Below are 20,167 nucleotides of genomic sequence, written 5' to 3'. Positions count from 1 at the left end.
CTGACTGTCCCTGCTGGCCCACCCCAGCCGTCTCTTCCTTCTCCACTCCACTCTACCCCTGCTCTGATAGGAATGCTTTTTCCCTTCCTTTGAAAGCTTACACAACCAGGTCAGTCCCCAGGGATCTAGCTTATTAGCGCTTTGACTCCGTGGATAGGCCCTTCTATTTTTTAATGCTGTATATTATAAAGTAAAACAGATAAAGAACGCCACACAGAGGTATGGCTTAAAGAATTCATATAAAGCAACATTCCTGCAACCATCGTCAAGTCAAGAACTAGATCTTCATCAGTGACCCCAGGAGCCCTTCCCCTACACAGTGGCCAGATCCCAAGTCCCCCCTTTGCTCATACATAGCTATTGTCTAGACTTTTATTGCTTTTAATATTTTATTTATTTATTTATTTATTTGAGAGGGAGAGAGGGAGAAGCAGACTCCCAACAGAGCAGGGACCCCGACATGGGACTCAATCCCAGGACCCCAAGATCATGACCGGAGCCGAAGGGAGACGCTTAACTGACTGAGCCCCTCCAGGCACCCCCTGTCTAGGCTTTTATAGTCATCACTTCCATGCTTTTCTTAAAAAAGTTTTCTCACCTATATGTGCATTCCTAGACACTATATCTTAGTCTTACCCATTTAAAAAACTACATATGTCTTCCATGTCTCTTTTAACCTATAGGTTCTCCCTCCATTCCTCTTTACCTTCTAAGAAACACCCAGACTTTTTGACTACTAGTTTCCCAGTCTGGATTTTGCTAATCAGCATGCCAATCTGGGGTGCCCGGGTGGCTCAGTCGGTTAAGCATCTGCCTTTGGCTCGGGTCATGATCTCAGGGTCCTGGGATCAAATCCCGTGTCGGGGAGCCTGCTTCTCCCTTTGCCTCTGACTCTCTCTCTCTCTGTCCCTCATGAATAAATAAATAAAATCTTTAAAAAAAAATCAGTGTGCCAATCCACTGGTATTTTAACGAACTTACTCTCCTTCCCAACTTCCCTCCCATCTCTCTAGGGCAGGCTGGAGCTCCAGCAGCTCTGTGGGAGCTGTCCTCACTCCAGTCCACAGCATGACTGAATCAAAGAAGCCAGTTTCCCTGCTCCCAGTTGCTGCCTGCTAGGGCTCCGTCTAGCTGTGTGGGTGGCTAGCTGACACCAGATACAGAAGTGCTAATGCAACCACGGTCTACCTCATTCTGTCTCTTCTTGGTGAGAGGTGCTGTTTGATCCCTGAGACCTAGAAAAGCCGAAACAGAAGCATCCAGACGTCGATGAACCTTGAGGTCCAGGAAACATCATTCCTTCCAATTGCTAGCAGTGCTTTTGGGGAGGATCGAGCAATGTACAACACATCAGCTGAGTTTCCAAATCTGGGCCAGGCTGCATAGGACCCGGAGTGTTTGGTATCTTTTGAAGGGATTTTGTACTTTAAGTGTACTTCACAAAGCTTAAAAGAAACAAAGTTTAAAATCAAAGATGCAACAATATTTCAGTCATGCTGTGGGTGAAATTGAGTTTCTGTAGGCCCACCTTGAACCTTAATCAAATATAGCATTATTTCCGTGGGAAACCAAATGCCAAATTCCAAGTGTGCAACTTAAAAAGTGTGGGAATAGATCTCTGTAAATTTGAGGGTTAGCTGTGCAGACAGCTGTAACATTTTAGATTCCGGTTTACGCAAGCATAATGTGATATTACCTTCTTAAGGTCTTCTCCTAAAGAGGGTTTACATAGTCTTAACCCTAACCATCCTCTCAAATGATTTAGAATATCATTTCTTCGTCTACTTACAAATAACAAAAAAACAATAATTCCCTTTCTGTGATCTAAAAGAAAGGCTATGAAAAGCATCGTTTCAGGCAGCTAATGTCCAAAATCCGACCACCAGAGAGAAAGCCACAACACTCCCCACCCCCCTAAAAACTCTAGAAGCCAACACAGTTATTGTACAAACTAAGCGTCTCTCCAGGGAAAACAACCCCACCCCCAAAGCTTCTAAATTTCCAAGCAATATATGGAATTATTTAAGACATAAATGTTAATCACTGGCACCTGGGAAATTTGTAGATTTTGAAATGTGATAGTCTCCATTTGCTTGCATCTGGTTACTATTCTCTGCTCCACTCTAAAAGCATCACATCGAAGATAGAGGTAAAATATAATAACAAAAAAAGATTCATTTTATTGTGGAGCCCTATGGTAATGATTCTTTAGATTCTTAGACTCATTACAAATTACACTGGGTCCAAGAACACCAACGCATTTTGTAAGGCCTTTCAAATTAGCCAAATAAGGGTATTCAGCCAAGACTCATTCATATTCAGATTTCTAGGACACTCTGACTTGTTAATGTATGTTCCATACAATGCAGTGATAGTTAAATCAGGGGTCTACTAAGGTTTGAGCCTCATGGAGCAGAGCTACAATTTAAAGCAACATAGCCTTTGAGTGTTATAGCAACAGCACCTCCTATCTTATTTTAATAAGACCCAGGAGATGTTCTGGAGGTTTCTATTTTACTAAATTTTCACTTCAAGTTCTAGCTCTGTTTAATATTCTTGAAATGTAAGAAGGCAGCAAAATACTTAGCACAGCTAGGAAGATTCAAAATTTGCTATGAGAATTGGTTGAGCATGCAACTCTCTATCTCGGGATCATGAGTTCGAGCCTCGTGTTGGGTGTAGAGATTACTTAACAAAAAATAATTTGCTATGAAAATACCAGAAAGTCCAAGAGAAAATTGTAGGGTGAAAATATAAACATGTTATGATAACAAATACAAAAGCGTAGATACTTAAAAGACTCTTTGACAAGTGTACTTAAATAATCATATCCATGCATTAAAAAAATTAGATAAAAATGTACACAATTTCTGTATTGAACTAACTTGAATTTAAATAAAATATTGGAAGAAAAAAATGTAAAAAAAAAACACATTTAGTAACTTAAATAAATTACATATTTCGTGATCAACAAAGGTGACATGTTTATACCAACATGTAAATAAGCCTTCAAAGCTAGACCTTCAGAACGTAGTAATTATGTTGAAGAAGTGAACAAATAACTATACTTTTAAAAATACATACTGGGGCGCCTGGGTGGCTCAGTCGTTAAGCGTCTGCCTTCGGCTCAGGTCATGATCCCAGGGTCCTGGATCGAGCCCTGCATCGGGCTCCCTGCTCGGCGGGAAGGCTGTTTCTCCCTCTCCCACTCCCCCTGCTTGTGTTCCCTCTCTCGCTGTGTCTCTCTCTGTCAAATAAATAAATAAAAAATCTTAAAAAAAAAAATAACAATAAAAATACATACTTATATAATCCTGAACATAACAATTAAAAAATAAATTCAAATACATTTATAAAACATTGACTCTATCTAGCTGCAACAGACAAGAAAAAGAAATAAAAGCTAACTAAAGTGGCAAAGAAGAAGGAAAACTCACTATTTTCAGATTATGACAAAAGCCCTAAAGACTCCACAAAAAAAAAATGATTAGAATAAATGAATTCAGTGAAGTTGCAGAATACAAAATCAACATACAAAAGTCTACACTAATAATGAAGTAGAAGAAAAAGGAATTAAGAAAACAATCCCATTTACAATTGCATCAAAAATAATATATTTAGGAATAAAGTTAACCAAGGAAGTAAAAGATCTGCATTCTTAAAACTGTAAGACATTGGTGAAAGAAAAAGAAGATGACACAAAGGGAAAGATATACCATGCTCGTGGATTGGAAGAATATTGTTAAAATGTCCATATTACCCAAAGCAATCTACAGATTCAACACAATCCCTACCAAAATGCAAACTGTAGAGGCACTTGGTTGGCTCAGTCAGTTAAGCATCTGCCTTCCGCTCAGGTCATGATCCCGGGGTCCTGGAATCGAGCACCACATCGGGCTCCCTGTTAGTGGGGAGTCTGCTTGCCCCTCTCCCTCTGCCCCTCGTGCTCTCTCTTGCACACTCTCTCACACACAATGAAATAAAATCTTTTTTTAAAAATGCCAACTGTATTTTTCACAGAACTAGAATAATCCTAAAATTTGTATGGAACCACAAAAGACTCCTAATAGCCAAAACAATATTGAAAAACTAAAACGGGCACCTGGGTGGCTCAGTCAGTTAAGCGTCTGTCTTCAGCTCATGTCATGATCCCAGGGTCCTGGAATCGAGCCCCAGGTCTGGCTCCCAGCAGGGAGCCTGCTTCTCCCTCTCCCTCTGCCTGCCACTTCCCCTGCTTGTGCTCTCTCTTTCTCTCCATCAAGTAAATAAATAAAATCTTTAAAAAAAAAAAAAGAAAAACAAAGCTGGAGGTATCACAATCCGAGATGTCAAGCGATACTACAAAGCTGTAGTAATCAAAACAGTATGGTGCTGGCACAAAATAGATACATAACTCAACAAAACAGAACACAGATCCCAAAAATAAACATATGCTTATATGATCAATTAATCTGGGACAATGGAGGCAAGAATATAAAATGGGTGAAAGACAATCTCTTTAATAAATGGTGTTGGGAAAACTGGGTAGCTACATGCAAAAGAATGAAACCACTGGACCACTTTCTTATACCACACACAAAAATAAGCTCAAAATGGATTAAAGACCTAAATGTGGGGGTGCTTGGCTGGCTCAGTCAGAAGAGTGTGCAATTCTTGGTCTTGGGGTCATGAGTTCAAAAAATTTTTTCTAAAAATACCTAAATATGAGATCTGAAACCATAAAACTCCTAAATGTAAGCATAGGCAAATATCACTTAGACACTGGCTTTAGTAATATTTTTCTGGATAGGTCTCCTCAAACAATGGAAACAAAAGCAAACTATTGGGACTACATCAAACTAAAAGCTTTTGCATAGCAGAGGAAACCATCAACAAAATGAAAAGGCCACCTGCTGAATGGGACAAGATATTTGCAAATTATATATCTGATAAGGGGTTAATATCCAAAATATATAAAGAACTCATACAACTTAACACCAAAGAAACAAATAATTCATTTATAAAACATTGGATCTGAACATTTTTCAAAGGAAGACATACAAATGGCCAACAGACACATGAAAGAATGCTCAACATTACTAATCATCAGGGAAATGCAAATCAAAACCACAATGAGATATATCACTTTATACCAGTCAGAATGGCCAGTATCAAAAAGGCAAGAAATAACAAATGCTGGCAAGGATGTGGCAAAAGGGAACTCTTGTGCCCTGTTGGTGGAAATCTAAATTGGTGCAGCCACTGTGGAAAACAAACCAAAATGGAGGTTCCTGAAAAAACTGAAAATAGAAATACCACACAATCCAGTAATTACACTGCTGGGTATTTACCCAAAGAAAACAAAAACACCAATTCAAAAGATGAATGGATAAAGAAGATGTGGTATATATACAGAGTGGAATATTACTCAGCCATAAAAAAGAATGAAATCATGCCATTTGCAACAACATGGATAGTCCAAGAGAGTATTATGGTAAGTGAAATAAGTCAGAGGAAGACAAATACCATATAATTGCACTTACATGTAGAATCTAAAGAACAAACAAAAAACAGAAACAGACTTACAAATAAGGAGAACAAACTGGTGGTTGCCAGAGGGGAGGGGGTGGGGGAATGCATGAAACGGGTGAAGGGGATTAAGAGGTACAATCTTCCAGTTATAAAATAAATAAGTCACAGGGATATAATGCACAGCACAGGGATATATTTGACAATACTGTAAACATTTTGTATGGTCACATATGGTAACTGTACTTACCACGGTGATCACTTCGTAATGTATATAAATATCAAATCGCTATGTTGTATACCTGAAACTAATGTAGTATTGTATGTCGACTACACTTCAATAGAAAAGATTTTTGGGGCACCTGGCTGGCTCAGTCATAAGAGCATGTGACTCTTGATCTCATGGTCCTGAGTTTGAGTCCCACACTGGGTGTAGAGATTACTTAAATAAATAAAACTTTAAAAAATATTTTTGTGGGATGTTATAAATTGATTCTAAATCCATATGGAAGAACAAAGAGCCAAGACAAGTGAGAACATTTATGAAGAAAAGCAAAACAGAAGAAACTTGCTATACAGATTTTATGATAGAAGTAGAGTTGTCGTGACAGTATGGGAATGGTGCAGGGACTAATAGCCCAAAATAACCAAATAGAAAACTACAAAACAGACCTACACAAACTTAAAACACAACAGAAGTGAAATTACATAGCAATGGGGAAAGGGTGACTTATTTGGTAAATGGGGTCAGTTATCCTCTGGGAAAACAAACAAACAAACTACATTCCTACCTCATGCCACACACAAAAATAAAGTGCATATATATTTAAAAGTCTAAATGTGAAAATTAAACCTAAATTTTTTTATAAGAAAAGAGAGAAGACTGTCTTTGGGCACCTGGGTGGCTCAGTCAGTTAAGTGTTGGGCTCTTGGTTTCAGCTTGGATCACGAACTCAGGGTTGTGAGATTGAGCCCTGTGTCAGGCTCCACGCTCAGCAAGGAGTCTGAAGATTCTCTCTCTCTCTCTCAACTAAATAAATAAATTTAAAAAAAGAGAAAAGAGAGGAGACTGTCTTTATGAAATCAGGGTAGAGATTTTAACAGGACACAAAACTTACAAAAACATATAGGAAAATGATAAATTTGACTCATTGAAATCTAAAATGTATGCAAACTATAAAAAATGAAAATACAAGCTACAGACTCAGAGAAAATATTTGCAACTCACATAACAAAGGACTTATATACAAATATGTAATAACTACAAATCAATAACAATCCAACAGGAAAACAGGCAAATAATGATAGCTAACACATATTGTGTACTTTGTATTAGGCATTGTTCCAATTGCTTTACTCATACTACTTCATTTAATCCTTACAGGACATGAACAAGTAAGCCACAGAGGAGGAAAGCCAAATGGTCAATAAATTTATAAAAATATACTCAACCTTGGGGCGCCTGGGTGGCTCAGTTGGTTAAGCGACTGCCTTCGGCTCGGGTCATGACCCTGGAGTCCTGGGATTGAGTCCCACATCAGGCTCCCTGCTCAGCGGGGAGTCTGCTTCTCCCTCTGACCCTCTTCCCTCTTGTGTTCTCTCTCTCTCATTCTCTCTCTCAAATAAATAAATAAAATCTTTAAAAAAAAAAGAAAATATACTCAACCTCACCAACTATGTTTAAAAAATTAAAATAACATAATAACTAAATTAAGGGCACCTGGGTGGCTCAGTTGGTTAAGCAACTGCCTTCAGCTCAGGTCATGATCCTGGAGTCCTGGGATCGAGTCCCACATTGGGCTCCCTGCTCAGCAGGGAGTCTGCTTCTCCCTCTGACCCTCTTCCCTCTTGTGCTCTCTGTCTCTCATTCTCTCTCTCTCAAATAAATAATCTTTAAAAAAAAAGAACTAAATTAATAGAAAAAGGTATTTCCTAGTTATTAGATTGACAGATGTTGTAAGATCTGACAATACCAACTGTTGATAAGGATGTGAAATAGTCCTAACTCATACACCCCTTGTGGATTAAGTACACCAGTACAACTATTTTAAACTAGTACAATTACTTTATTTTTTTAAAAGATTTTATGTATTTATTTGACAGAGAGAGACACAGCAAGAGAGGGAACACAAGCAGGGGGAGTGGGAGAGGGAGAAGCAGGCTTCCCACCGAGCAGGGAGCCCGATGCGGGGCTCGATCCCAGGACCCTGGAACCATGACCTGAGCCGAAGGCAGATGCTTAATGACTGAGCCACCCAGGCGCCCCTTAAACTAGTACAATTACTTTAGAGAGCAATCTGTCAATATCTGATAGAGTTGAAGATGGACAATTTCCACTTCTGCATATTCCCTAGAGAAACTCTTGCACTCCGCACAATGTACAAGAAGGTTCACTGCAGCAATAGCAACAATAAAAAAATTTTAGAAAAAAACCTAAATGTCCATCAACCAGAGAAAAGACAAACTGTATCATCTTCATACGATGGAATTTCATTTTAAACTAGTGAAATTAATGAATGAAGCTCCATGTATTGGCATGGATGAATTCAATAACAGAGGGCTGATTTTTTTTAAGATTTATTACTTTAATTTAGAGAGAGAGAGAGTAATAAGTGAGTGGGGGGAGAGGCAGAGAGAGAGAGGGAGTGAATGTCAAGCGGACTCCCCGCTGAGCACAGAGCCCCACACGAGTCTCGATCCCACAACCCTGAGAACAGGACCCCAGCCGGAATCAAAGCGGAATGCTCCACCAACTGAGCTACCCAGGCGCCCCAGAGTGGTTTAAAAAAGCAAGGTGCAGAATGTTCAATACCAAGCAGTACCATTAGTAAGGCTTAAACCTGTAAAACAATATTGTTTAGGGATACGGTCTTAGGTGTTAATAGTACTAAAACATGCATAAGAATGAAAAACATCTAACTCTGGGTCCAATACTGCTATTGCACATCTCCAGGGAGCATAATTCACATTGTATTCCATAGAATTGTATTCCGGAGAGAGGCATTCACAGACTGGAAGGGAAAGAGAAGTATCCGGTGAGCTTCCATTGTATGTATAATGTGTTTTTTTTTTTTTCTAAAAAGTAAGTAAATAAAAAGAAGTGAAGAAAATAAGATGACAACTTTTGATAGAATTGGGTGGCGGACACATAAGTGCTCATGATGTTTTTCTCTATGCTTTTCTGCATTCTTGTAATTTGTCATAATAAAAGATAAATGGGAATGCAAGTAGGCACTCACTCAGTGGCACAATTGCTAAAAACAGAGCCAAACTATGAGACAGAGTAACAGTGAAATGAGAAATGCTCTTCATTAATGGAATTAATTTCCAAAAGCTATTGTTCCTTGATTGTCTTCCAGGAACTTCGTTAATTTCATTCTTCCTATGCATACTCCGCTCCTACAGACCTAGTCTTCCTCCCCAGGGCAACCAAGATGTTTCCAGCCTGGGTGTTCCCAAGACCCCCTCCTTCTGGCCTCCTCCCTCCTTTCAATAGTTAGAAAAAAAGTGTCTTAAGCCCCCATTCCACAAACTGCTGGACGTCCCTTGCTCTTTCCCATAGCTAACATTTATCAGGCACTGAATTATGTGTCTGGGGTGATTCCAAACATTTTACAACCATGATGTCAGTTACTCATCACACACAGCAGCTTTATGAGATAGGTTCTATTTTTGTCCCCACTTTCAAGATGAGGAAATGGAGGCTTAAGAGGTTAGTTGACTTTCTAAAAGTCACACGGTTAATGAGTAGTGGTCCCCCACTGAGTCTAATTCCAGAACTCTGAGACTTAAAATTTCCTCTTTCCACAAAGCTCATGGTCTCAGAAACATCTTGCTTTCTGTAGTCATTCTTGTCTCTGTCCCATATAGACCCACCTAGCCACAGAATGCAGCTCCTTCTCCATGAATCCCCCAGACACCACTATCAAGAGGATGTTACACGTAGAAGCCTTTTGGAAGGAAGGGATCACATGACTCACAATCTAATCAACAATTTATTTTTCTTTAAAGATTTTATTTATTTATTTGACAGAGAGAGACACAGCGAGAGAGGGAACACAAGCAGGGGCAGAGGGAGAGGGAGAAGCAGGCTCCCCGCTGAGCAGGGAGCCCGATGCGGGGCTCGATCCCAGGACCCCGGGATCATGACCTGAGCCGAAGGCAGACGCTTAATGACTGAGCCTCCCAGGTGCCCCTATAATCAACAATTTAAAAGGAACAGTATACATCCCCATCCACTGCCATTATCCCGAACTGTCCAAATTTATTCAAGTTGCCTGTCATGTTTTACTTCTCCTTTCTCTTACCCCATACATTATACTCACCTTCTTTTCTTCTTTTTTAAAAGATTTATGTATTTATTTTTTTAAAGATTTTATTTATTTGAGAGAGAAAGAGAGTAGAAGCAGCAGGAGGGCCAGAAGGAGAGGGAGAAGCAGACTCCCCGCTGAGTGCAGAGCTGGACTCCCGAGCTGGATCCCAGGACCCTGAGATCATGACCTGAGCCAAAGTCAGCTTAACCAACTGAGCCATCCAGGTGCCCCTATTTCTTTATTTTTTTAGAGGGGGGGAGAGGAGGGGCAGAGGTAGAGGGAAAGAGAGAATCTCAAGAGAAAGACAGAGAGAACAGGGAGAGAGAGATTCTCAAGCAGACTCCTCACTGAGTGTGGAGCCCAACTCTGGGCTTGATCCCATGACCCTGAGATCATGACCCAACCCGAAATCAAGAGTCGGAAGCCAAACCAACTGAGCCACCCAGGCTCCCCTCACCTTCCTTTCTTCTTACACCATCTCCACCTGACCCCCATTTTTCAAAGTCAACCTTTAGTATAATGAGAACTGTAATTCTTTGTTTCATTCTCTCCTTTCACACACAATGCCATGAGCTGGGGTGAGGGGTGTGTGGTTCACCATTCAAACTCAAATATGCCATCAAGACATTCTAAACACAGAGTCATCTCCCTGAACACAAATAATGCTCCTTTTCTTGATGCAAAAATCTCTGCAGTTAGTTCTTATTTTAAACAGAAAGGTTTTCTTTCTCTTGTCATTATACCGAAGCCTATGAAATTCACTACCTTCTTTATTTCATATAATTTGCAACACTTGATCGATTATACCTGATTTGGACATTTGACATTAAACAACAGCATTGTCAAAATAAAGCAGGTGCCCTAAAACCACTGAACCATCTGCCTGAGTGTTATAGGTTGAATTGTGTGGCCTCCCCTAAAATCTGTATGTCCTAACCCCTAGCACCTCAGCATGTGACCTTATTTGGAGATAGGGTCTTTACAGAAGTAATCAAGTTAAAATCGGGTCTTTAGGGGGGCCCTAATCCAATCTGACTGGTGATCTTACAAGAATAGGAAATTTGGACACAGACACCAAGGGGAAAACAATGTGACGACACAGGTAGAAGAAAATCTCTAAGTCAGAGAGAATTGGTACAAATCCTTCTTTCATACCCCTCACAAGGAAACAAGCCTGCCAACACCTTGTCCTTAGACTCCTGGCCTCCAGGACCAAGAGACAGCAAATTTATGTTCAAGCCATTCAGCAAGTGCTACTTTGTTATAGCAGCACTAGCAAACTAATATAGTACAAATTCTTCAGCTTGGAATTCAGAGACCACCAAAATGTGGATCCAGCAGCTCTCTTCAGTCTTCTCTTCCCCTATAGCTCTTTGACTACTGGAAGCTCCAGGCAAACCACACCTCTTGCTGTTCCTGCACTTGGCTCCAACCCCTACCCCAGACAAGCCTGGGCTCAGGCTCTGCCCTCTTGCTTAGAATGCCATCCTTTAGGGTCCATCTCAAATGCCACCTACTTCATAAAGACTATTCTAAGTCACCCACCTAGAAACTCTGAGGTCAACCAGACAGATCTAGATTTGAATCTAGCTCCATTGCATACTGGCTGTGTGGTCTTAGACACGACGCTAAACTCAGAGTTTTCCATGGGCATGAGAAAAGTTCCCACTTCAGTAAGGTAAGTGTGGTGGGGACTGAGTGAGATGATGCAGGTAAGGCACTCAGCATGGTGCTTGGCGCAGAGAAAGCATTCTGAAACTACAAGTTTCGTTATTTCTTTAATCTGAACCCCGATGGCATTTTTTTCCCCCAATGGCATTTTATATAAATCTCTCTTATGCCACTTACCAAATTCTGTCTTGTCTTGTTAGGGGGCTTAATCAGCTAAATCACTACTGACTTAAAACAATCACTCACCATCTCCCACAGAATCAAAAGAGAGCTTTCACTGTGTCAGCCCTCGCTCTATGCAGGCCAGGTGAGGTTTCCACCCGTGAGTAAAATTCAGCCCCAGGCTCCACACCTGGTGATGCCCTTCCATCAGTTCCTTTAAGTGTCAACTCTGCAACCCTACGTTCTATTCTCCCACCACAAGGGACCCACCAGCTTTGGTTTCCTGGAGGCTAACCAGCAGGTTTTCATTCCAGAGTCACCTTAATCAACTTTATATTATAGGTCTTTGTCAGTGAAGAACTCCAGCAGAGAGACCTGGGCTTTCTCCCCAATGCCACTATCACCTGCGGGTCTGACCTTGGGTAAATTATTTGACCTCCGTAGGACTCACTTTACTTATCTGTAAAATTAAGATGGGGCACCTGGAGGGCTCAGTTGGAAGAGCATGTAACTCTTGATCTTGGTGGTCGTGAGTTTGAGCCCCACGTTGGGTGTAGAGAGAACTTAAAAATAAATAAACTTTAAAAAGATAAAAATTGGGGCGCCTGGATGACTCAGTCGGTTGGGCGTCTGACTCTTGATATTGGCTCAGGTTATGATTTTGGGATCCTGGGATCAAGCTCCACATTGGGCTCTGTGCTGAACATGGAGTCTGCTTCTCCCTCTGCCTCTGCCCCTGCTTCACTCTCAAGTAAATAAATAAAATCTTTTTAAAAAAAGATGCCATTATCATGATATTTCTTCTAATTCTTAGTAGATTATAAGCTCCTTGAGGACAGGAAGTATGTGCACATAGTACACTCTATAGAAGTCCGTTGAATTAAGTTCTGAATTTTGATGTAAACAACCCTGAAATGCTCATATCCACAGCATTTATCTTGGGGAAAAACCATGTTTCTGTATGAAGTTAGAACAGAGAAGTACAGTTTTTTAGATAAGAACAAGTTTAAGGGACACCTGGCTGGCTCAGTCAGTTGAGCATCTGCCATGGGCTGAGGTCATGATCCCAGGGTCCTGGGATCGAGTCCCGCATCAGGAGCCTGCTTCTCCCTCTGTCCGCCACTCCCCCTGCTTGTGCTCTCTCTCTCTGACAAATAGATAAAATCTTAAAAAAAAAAAAAAAAAGAACAAGTTTAAGCTACAATACTATCTACGGAGCTAACAAAATGGGTTGGAACTATTTAGGGTGTTTTCCCTATTCACAGAACCAATGAAAAGTGTTGAGAAATAATTTACCACGTTGTTTTATCTGAGCTTCATTTTCACAGGAGAAAAATATGACCACTTAAAATTTTATAGTCTTTTCCAGGTGATCTGCAGCCAGATCTGGTAACATGAACTAGCCTCTATTTTTAATATGCTTTTTTTTTTAATCTTTGGCATTGTCAATGCACTTTTCCTCTCACAGAGATTCACAAGAAAAAAAGCCTTTATGATATAAAGTTACAAATCCCAGGGAGAAACTGAGCCAGGGCAGTTGCCTGGTAAATAGCGTGGGGTCTCGGGGCTACAGTATTCCAAGGGGGCCCATGTGAAAACCTAAACCCCTAAGGCACTTTTTTTAACCTCAGTGGATAAAGCTGAGGAGGAAGAGAAACAGCAACAACAAAATGTCATTTCCACGCTAAAAGCAATTTCTTTCTAGTGAGTGGTGGAGTTGCCAATGCTCCTTTGAAGCGGACTCTTCCTTTGTTCTGAGAAAAAAACACCCAGATGTTAAACAAAGATTCTCTCCTGAAATGAAAATGGGAATTCAATTTCCTCATTTAGGGATGATAATGTTCAAGGTACCCTGTATGGGGCGCCCGGCCGGCTCAGTTCATAGAACATGTGACTCTTGATCTCTAGAGGTCATGAGTTCGAGCCCCATGTTGAGTGTAGAGCTTACTTAAAAAATAAAAGATAATAAAGGTGCCCTCTTTGGAAAGCAGAGCTGCATTTCTGCACAGCAGGGTACTTTGGGGGAAAATGTGTCTCTGGCACAAGAGGGAGAGGTGATAAAGCCAGCCAGGTGTCCCTTAAACTTGTTCTTATCTAAAAAACTGTACTTCTCTGTTCTAACTTCATACAGAAACATGGTTTTTCCCCAAGATAAATGCTGTGGATATGAGCATTTCAGGGTTGTTTACATCAAACCTGCCTGGTTCTCTGGACTCAGTCTAGGTCTTGTGTTTAGAGGAGCATCATAGGCGCGTTGCAACTCTTTCCAGAAAAGATTTTATAAGATTCTATGCCTAAGGGCAAGCTGCTTTGGGCCCCAGATGACAAAATGTGACAGAGTTGGGAAAAAGACAATTCTCTTGGCCTTTTCATTCGTTCAATTCATTCAAACAAATACTTACTGAAAACCTACTTTGCATTATGCTCTGTGCTACGTGCTAGAGAGAGAGAGTAGTGAACCAGATATTCTTGGGGCCTCTCTTCACATCCCTTACATTCTGATGGTATATGATTCATCTACTGCTGCAATAACAAATCACCCCAAAACTTAGGGGCTTAAAACAGCAAATATTTCTTAGCTCACAGTTTTGGTGGATCAGGAATCTGGTGGTGGCTTAGCTGATGCCCCCATCTCAAGTCTCTCATAAGGCTACAACCGAGGTGTCCACCAGGTTGTAGTCACCTCAAGACTTGATTTGGGCCGGATCTGCTTCCAAGCTCACTCATATGGCTGATGGCAAGACTTCAAATCCTTCTCAGCTATTGGCCAGAGACATCAGTCCATTGCCACAAGGACCTCCCCTTAGGGCTAATAAAAAGATGGCAGCTGGCTTCCCCCAGAATGAGAGATCAGAGAGGAAGAGAGGCAAGAAGAAAGTCAGAGTCTTTTTGTGACATAATCTCAAAAGTCACATCCATGATTTGTGTGAGATTCTGTTCATTAGAAGCAAGTCAAGTAGGTTAAGCCAAATGCAACCTACGGTTCGTTCCATAAGGGCACGAATGCCTGGAAGCTGGGATCATTGGGAGCCATCATAGACATTACCTAACCACAGGCAAGGCCAAACTCTCCTCTGGCTCCCCAAAGAGCCGTTGCCATTGGGAATGTATCTTTTCCCATTTTATCCCGATTTTGTTTTTCACTGGTATGGCAGGGGAAATCTACTGTTTGTGGGGAACAGGTATCACTCATCATCAGAATCTGTTCAAGGTCTAAAAACGGGTTGACTAACAAATTTTCTAAAAGCAGGAGCCTACAGTACATTGTTTTAAAAGAAAATAATGCGGAGCTCCTGGGTGGCTCAGTTGGTTAAGCATCTGCCTTCGCCTCAGATCATGATCTCCGGGTCCTGGGATCCAGCAGCACCTGGCTCCCTGCTCAGCAGGGAATCTGCTTCTCCCTCTGCCCCTCCTCCCCCCTCATGCTCTCTCAAATAAATAAGTAAGATCTTTTAAAAAATAATAAAATAATAAAATATAATGTGTTCCCAACCCTCTCAATACCAATTTCCTCAGCTATCACTAACACACTCTGAGATACCTATGCAACCATCCACCAAAGATTTCAACATAATATAAAGCATTTAAGACAGTAATTACTTAACAGCTTAACCCTTAATGACCTCATTGGTGGGTATGTTTGCATGCAATATGCAATGACACGATAGAGCATCCGTTGCAATGATTTTCCTTCTGTGCTGCTAGGCATTGACCCTGAGATCATGACTTGAGCCAAAAATCAAAGAGTCAGACACTTAACCAACTAAGCCACCCAGGCACCCCCCCCCAAATGAGTATATAAATTTAATGCAATTACAATTAGGATCCCATAATTTTTGTTTCCCTTATTTTTTTAAAGATATGATTTATTTACTTGACAGAGAGAGCACAAGCAAGGGGGGAGCAGAGGGAGGAGCAGAGAGAGAGGGAAAAGCAGGCTCCCCGCTGAGCAGGGAGCCCAAAGTAGGGCTCCATCCCAGGACCCCGAGATCATGATCTGAGCCAAAGGCAGACACTTAACTGACTGAGCCACCCAGGTGCCCCGTGTCTCTCTTATTTTATAAACAGAGTACATGATCTTAATGCTTCAATGGAAAAATAAATGTCTAAGAATAGCTAATAAAGTTGTAGAAAATAAAAACAGTATGTGATAGCTGTTTTTGTTTTTTTTTAAGGTAGGCTCCAAGCCCAACATGGGGCTCAGACTCAGGACTCTGAGATCAAGATTTGCGTGCTCCACCAACCAAGCCAGCCAGCTACCCTTATGTGATATCTGCTTTAAAAGATTTTAAATATAGGGGCGCCTGGGTGGCTCAGTTGGTTAAGTGACTGCCTTCAGCTCAGGTCATGATCCTGGGGTCCCAGGACTGAGTCCTGCATCAGGCTCCCTGCTCGGTGGGGAGTCTGCTTCTCCCTCTGACCCTCTCCCCTCTCTCTCTCATTCTCTCTCTCTCAAATAAATAAATAAAATCTTTAAAAACAAAAAATAAAAGATTTCAAATATATCCTGAAGCCATTATAAACAAAATGGTATGATATTGGCATAGGAATAGACTAATAGATCAGTGGAACAAAATAAAGTGTAAAAATAGAGACAAGTATATGTGGGTCTTTGATATATGACAAAGCTGGTAATTCGATTCAGTAGAAAAGGGGCAATTTATTTAATAAAAAGAGACTGGCACAATTCCCTACCAATCTAGAATAAAATTAATTTAAACTCTCTACAATATGCCACTTAAAAAAATTTGAGACATAATAAAAACATAAGTTTAAACACTAAAACCAAAAAATTACAAGAACTTTTAGACAAACACATGTTTAATTTAGCAGTTTTGGAACTCTTTTAAGGGATACGGAACACCCAGAAGCTATAAAGAAAAATTTAAACTTATTTACTATGTGCTTTTCTTTTTAAACATTTCCATGGAAAAAAATACCATAAAGAAGGACAAATGACACACTGAGAAATAAAACTTACTATACATATGCCAGATAAGAGGTCAATATCTGTAAGACTCAAATAGCTCCTTGAAACTGATAAGACAAAAAACATAGTAGGAAAATTAATGAAGAATATGAAGTGGAAATCCAAATGGTAACTAAACAACAGTAGTTCGAGAAACACAAATTAAAAACAAAATAACAAGGTATTTCTCACCCATTAGATTGGCAAAATTTAAGTACCAAAACCTACTGCTTATGTTCATCTGACTGTTTTCAGCCTTTTGGGAAAGCAATCTGAGAAGATCTATAAAAATTACAACTACACATACCTTTTGTCTCAGCAATTCCACACCTGTGACTCTGTCCCCAAGAAATATAAATACCAGTTTAAGGAGACTTACACAAATACATACACAATGATGTTTATAGCAGAAAGAATGCCCTTCCACAGAGAAATAAGTGAATAAATTGTATATCCATACCATGGAATACTGTGCAGACAGTAAAAGGAATTAATTAGATCTTACCATTCAAGTCGGAGATCTCACTGTTGAGCAAGAAACATAAGAGACAAAAAAAAGTTTATCACATGATACTTCTTTAAAAATGAATAATGGTTTTTAGGGGCGCCTGGGGGGCTCAGTCATTAAGAGTCTGCCTTCGGCTCAGCTCATGATCCCAGGGTCCTGGGATCGAGCCCCGAATTGGGCTCCCTGCTCAGCAGGAAGCCTGCTTCTCCCTCTCCCATTCCCACTGGTTGTGTTCCCTCTCTCGCTGTGTCTCTCTGTCAAATAAATAAACAAAATCTTTAAAAAAATAAAAATGATAAAAAATAAAAAATAAATGAATAATGGTTTTTAATCCTCTATATGTGTCTGTTTAGAGGAGCATCACAGGCACGTTGCAACTCTTTCCAGAAAAGATTTTATAAAATTCTACGCATAAGGGCAAGCTGCTTTGGGGCCCAGATGACAAAATGATTATTTTTAACATAGTTATATGAACCTGAATAAAGAGCTAAAGGATATACACACCCAGTCACTAACACTGGTTATGCAGTGGAGAGTAACAAGCAAACAATCAAGAATTGTAAACTTAAGGGGCTCCTGGCTGACTCAGTCTGAAGAGTATGAGACTCTTGATCTCAGGGTCATGAGTCCAAGCCCCATGTTGGGTGTGGAGATTACCTAAAAATAAAATCCTTAAAAAATGGGGCATCGGGGCGCCTGGGTGGCTCAGTCGTTAAGCGTCTGCCTTCGGCTCAGGTCGTGATCCCGGGGTCCTGGGATTGAGCCCCGAGTCGGGCTCCCTGCTCAGCGGGAAGCCTGCTTCTCCCTCTCCCCTCTCCCACTCCCCCTGCTTGTGTTCCCTCTCTCACTGTGTCTCTGTCAAATAAATAAATAAAATCTTTAAAAAAAAAAATGGGGCATCTAGGTGGCTCAGTCAGTTAAGCGTCAGACTCTTGATTTCAGCTGAGTGTGGAGCCTGCTTAAGATTCTCTCTCCTGCAAGCCGGTGCAGCCATTCTGGAAAACAGTATGGAGGTTCCTCAAAAAGTTGACAATAGAACTACCCTACAACCCAGCAATTGCACTGCTGGATATTTACCCCAAAGATACAAATGTAGGGATCCGAACGGGTACGTGCACCCTAGTGTTTATAGCAGCAATGTCCACAATAGCCAAACTATGGAAAGAGTCTAGAGGTTCATCAACAGATGAATGGATAAAGAAGATGTGGTATATATATACAATGGAATTTTATGCAGCCATCAAAAAAACGAAATCTTGCCATTTGCAATGACATAGATGGAACCAGAGGGTATTATGCTAAGTGAAATAAGTCAAGCAGAGAAAGACAAGTATCATATGATCTCACTGATATGAGGAATTTGAGAAACAAGACAGAGGATCATAGGGGAAGGGAGGGAAAAATGAAACAAGATGAAACCAGAGAGGGAGACAAACCACAAGAGACTCTTAATCTCAGGAAACAAACTGAGGGTTGCTGGAGGGGTGGGGGGTGGGAGGGATGGGGTGGCTGGGTGATGGACATTGGGGAGGGTATGTGCTATGGTGAGCGCTGTGAATTGTGTAAAACTGATGAATCACAGACCTGTACCTCTGAAACAAATAATATATTATATGTTAATGAAAAAAAAGAAGACAGTAGGAAGGGAAAAATGAAGGGGGGGAATCGGAGGGGGAGACGAACCATTAGAGGCTATGGACTCTGAGAAACAAACAGGGTTTTAGAGGGGAGGGGGGTGGGGGGATGGGTTAGCCTGGTGATGGGTATTAAAGAGGGCACATTCTGCGTGGAGCACTGGGTGTTATATGCAAACAATGAATCATGGAACACTACATCAAAAACTAATGATGTAATATGGTGACTAACATAACATAATAAAATAAAATTTAAAAAAAAAGATTCTCTCCCTCTCCTCCTACCCCTCCCTGTTCCCCCCACCCACGCATGCCTGCACTCTCAGAAAGAAAGAAAGAAACAAACAAACAAAGAAAAAATTGTAGGAATGCCTGGGTGTCTCAGTTGGTTGAGTGTCTGCCTTCGGCTCGGGTCATGATCCTAGGGTCGTGGGATCGAGTCCCGCATCAGGCTCCCTGCTCGGTGGGAAGCCTGCTTCTCCCTCTGCCTCTGCCCCTCCCTCTGCTTGTTCTCTCTCTCTGACAAATAAATAAATAAGATCTTAAAAAAAAAAAAGAATTGTAAAATTGGGGCACCTGGCTGGCTCAGTCAGTAGAGCATGCAACTCTTGATATTGGGGTTGTAAGTTCGAGCCCCACATTGGGTGCAGAGATTACTTAAAAATAAAATCCTTAAAAAATATATATAAATAAAAATAAAATCTTTTAAAATAGAATTGTAAAATTGCATTTATGTGTAAATATACCCAAGAGATGAATGAAGGGATGGTAACCAATATATTAAGGACAGTTATCTCAGGGTGGTGAAATTCAGGTGATGATTTACTTTATTCTTTATATTTCTCTGTATTTTATTTTTGTTCACTGTGAATAAACAGGTGTTATTTTTTTTCTTTTAGACAGAGAGAGTGCTGGGGGGCGTGGAAAAGGAAGGGGGCAGAGGGAGAGGGAGAAAATCTTAAGCAGGCTCCACATCCATCTCAGAGCCTAACGAGGGGCTCAATCTCATGACCCTGAAATCATGACCTGAGCTAAAATCAAGAGTCCAACACTTAATCGACTGAGCCACTAAACATGTGTTATTTTTCCAACCAGAAAAAGAAGACATCTATTTTCATTGAATGAAAGACAGTTGGAAAGAAGAAAGTAGGGTTCAGTTTTTAACAGCTATGCATAGGTGGATCTGAAAACAGCTAGAAACAGAACACTGTAAAAGATACCGCAATAGTCTCTAGGTGCTATGGGGATGATAGGGGCCAGGATTATGGCTAATAGAAAAGAAAGAACAGGATATGTTTAAAAATTATTTCAGATAAGGGATTAAGAAGGTTTAGCAATTTGGAGGTACATATGTGTGTACACACCTACCACTTCAAAGCTTTATATCAGTAGCCTACAAGGG

This window comes from Eumetopias jubatus, unplaced genomic scaffold, assembly GCF_037043125.1.
Source record: "Eumetopias jubatus isolate StellerSeaLion01/CBP00866 unplaced genomic scaffold, mEumJub1_p1.0 scaffold_11, whole genome shotgun sequence".
NCBI classification, from domain to species: Eukaryota; Metazoa; Chordata; class Mammalia; order Carnivora; family Otariidae; genus Eumetopias; species Eumetopias jubatus.
This window is presented reverse-complemented; position numbering follows the sequence as displayed.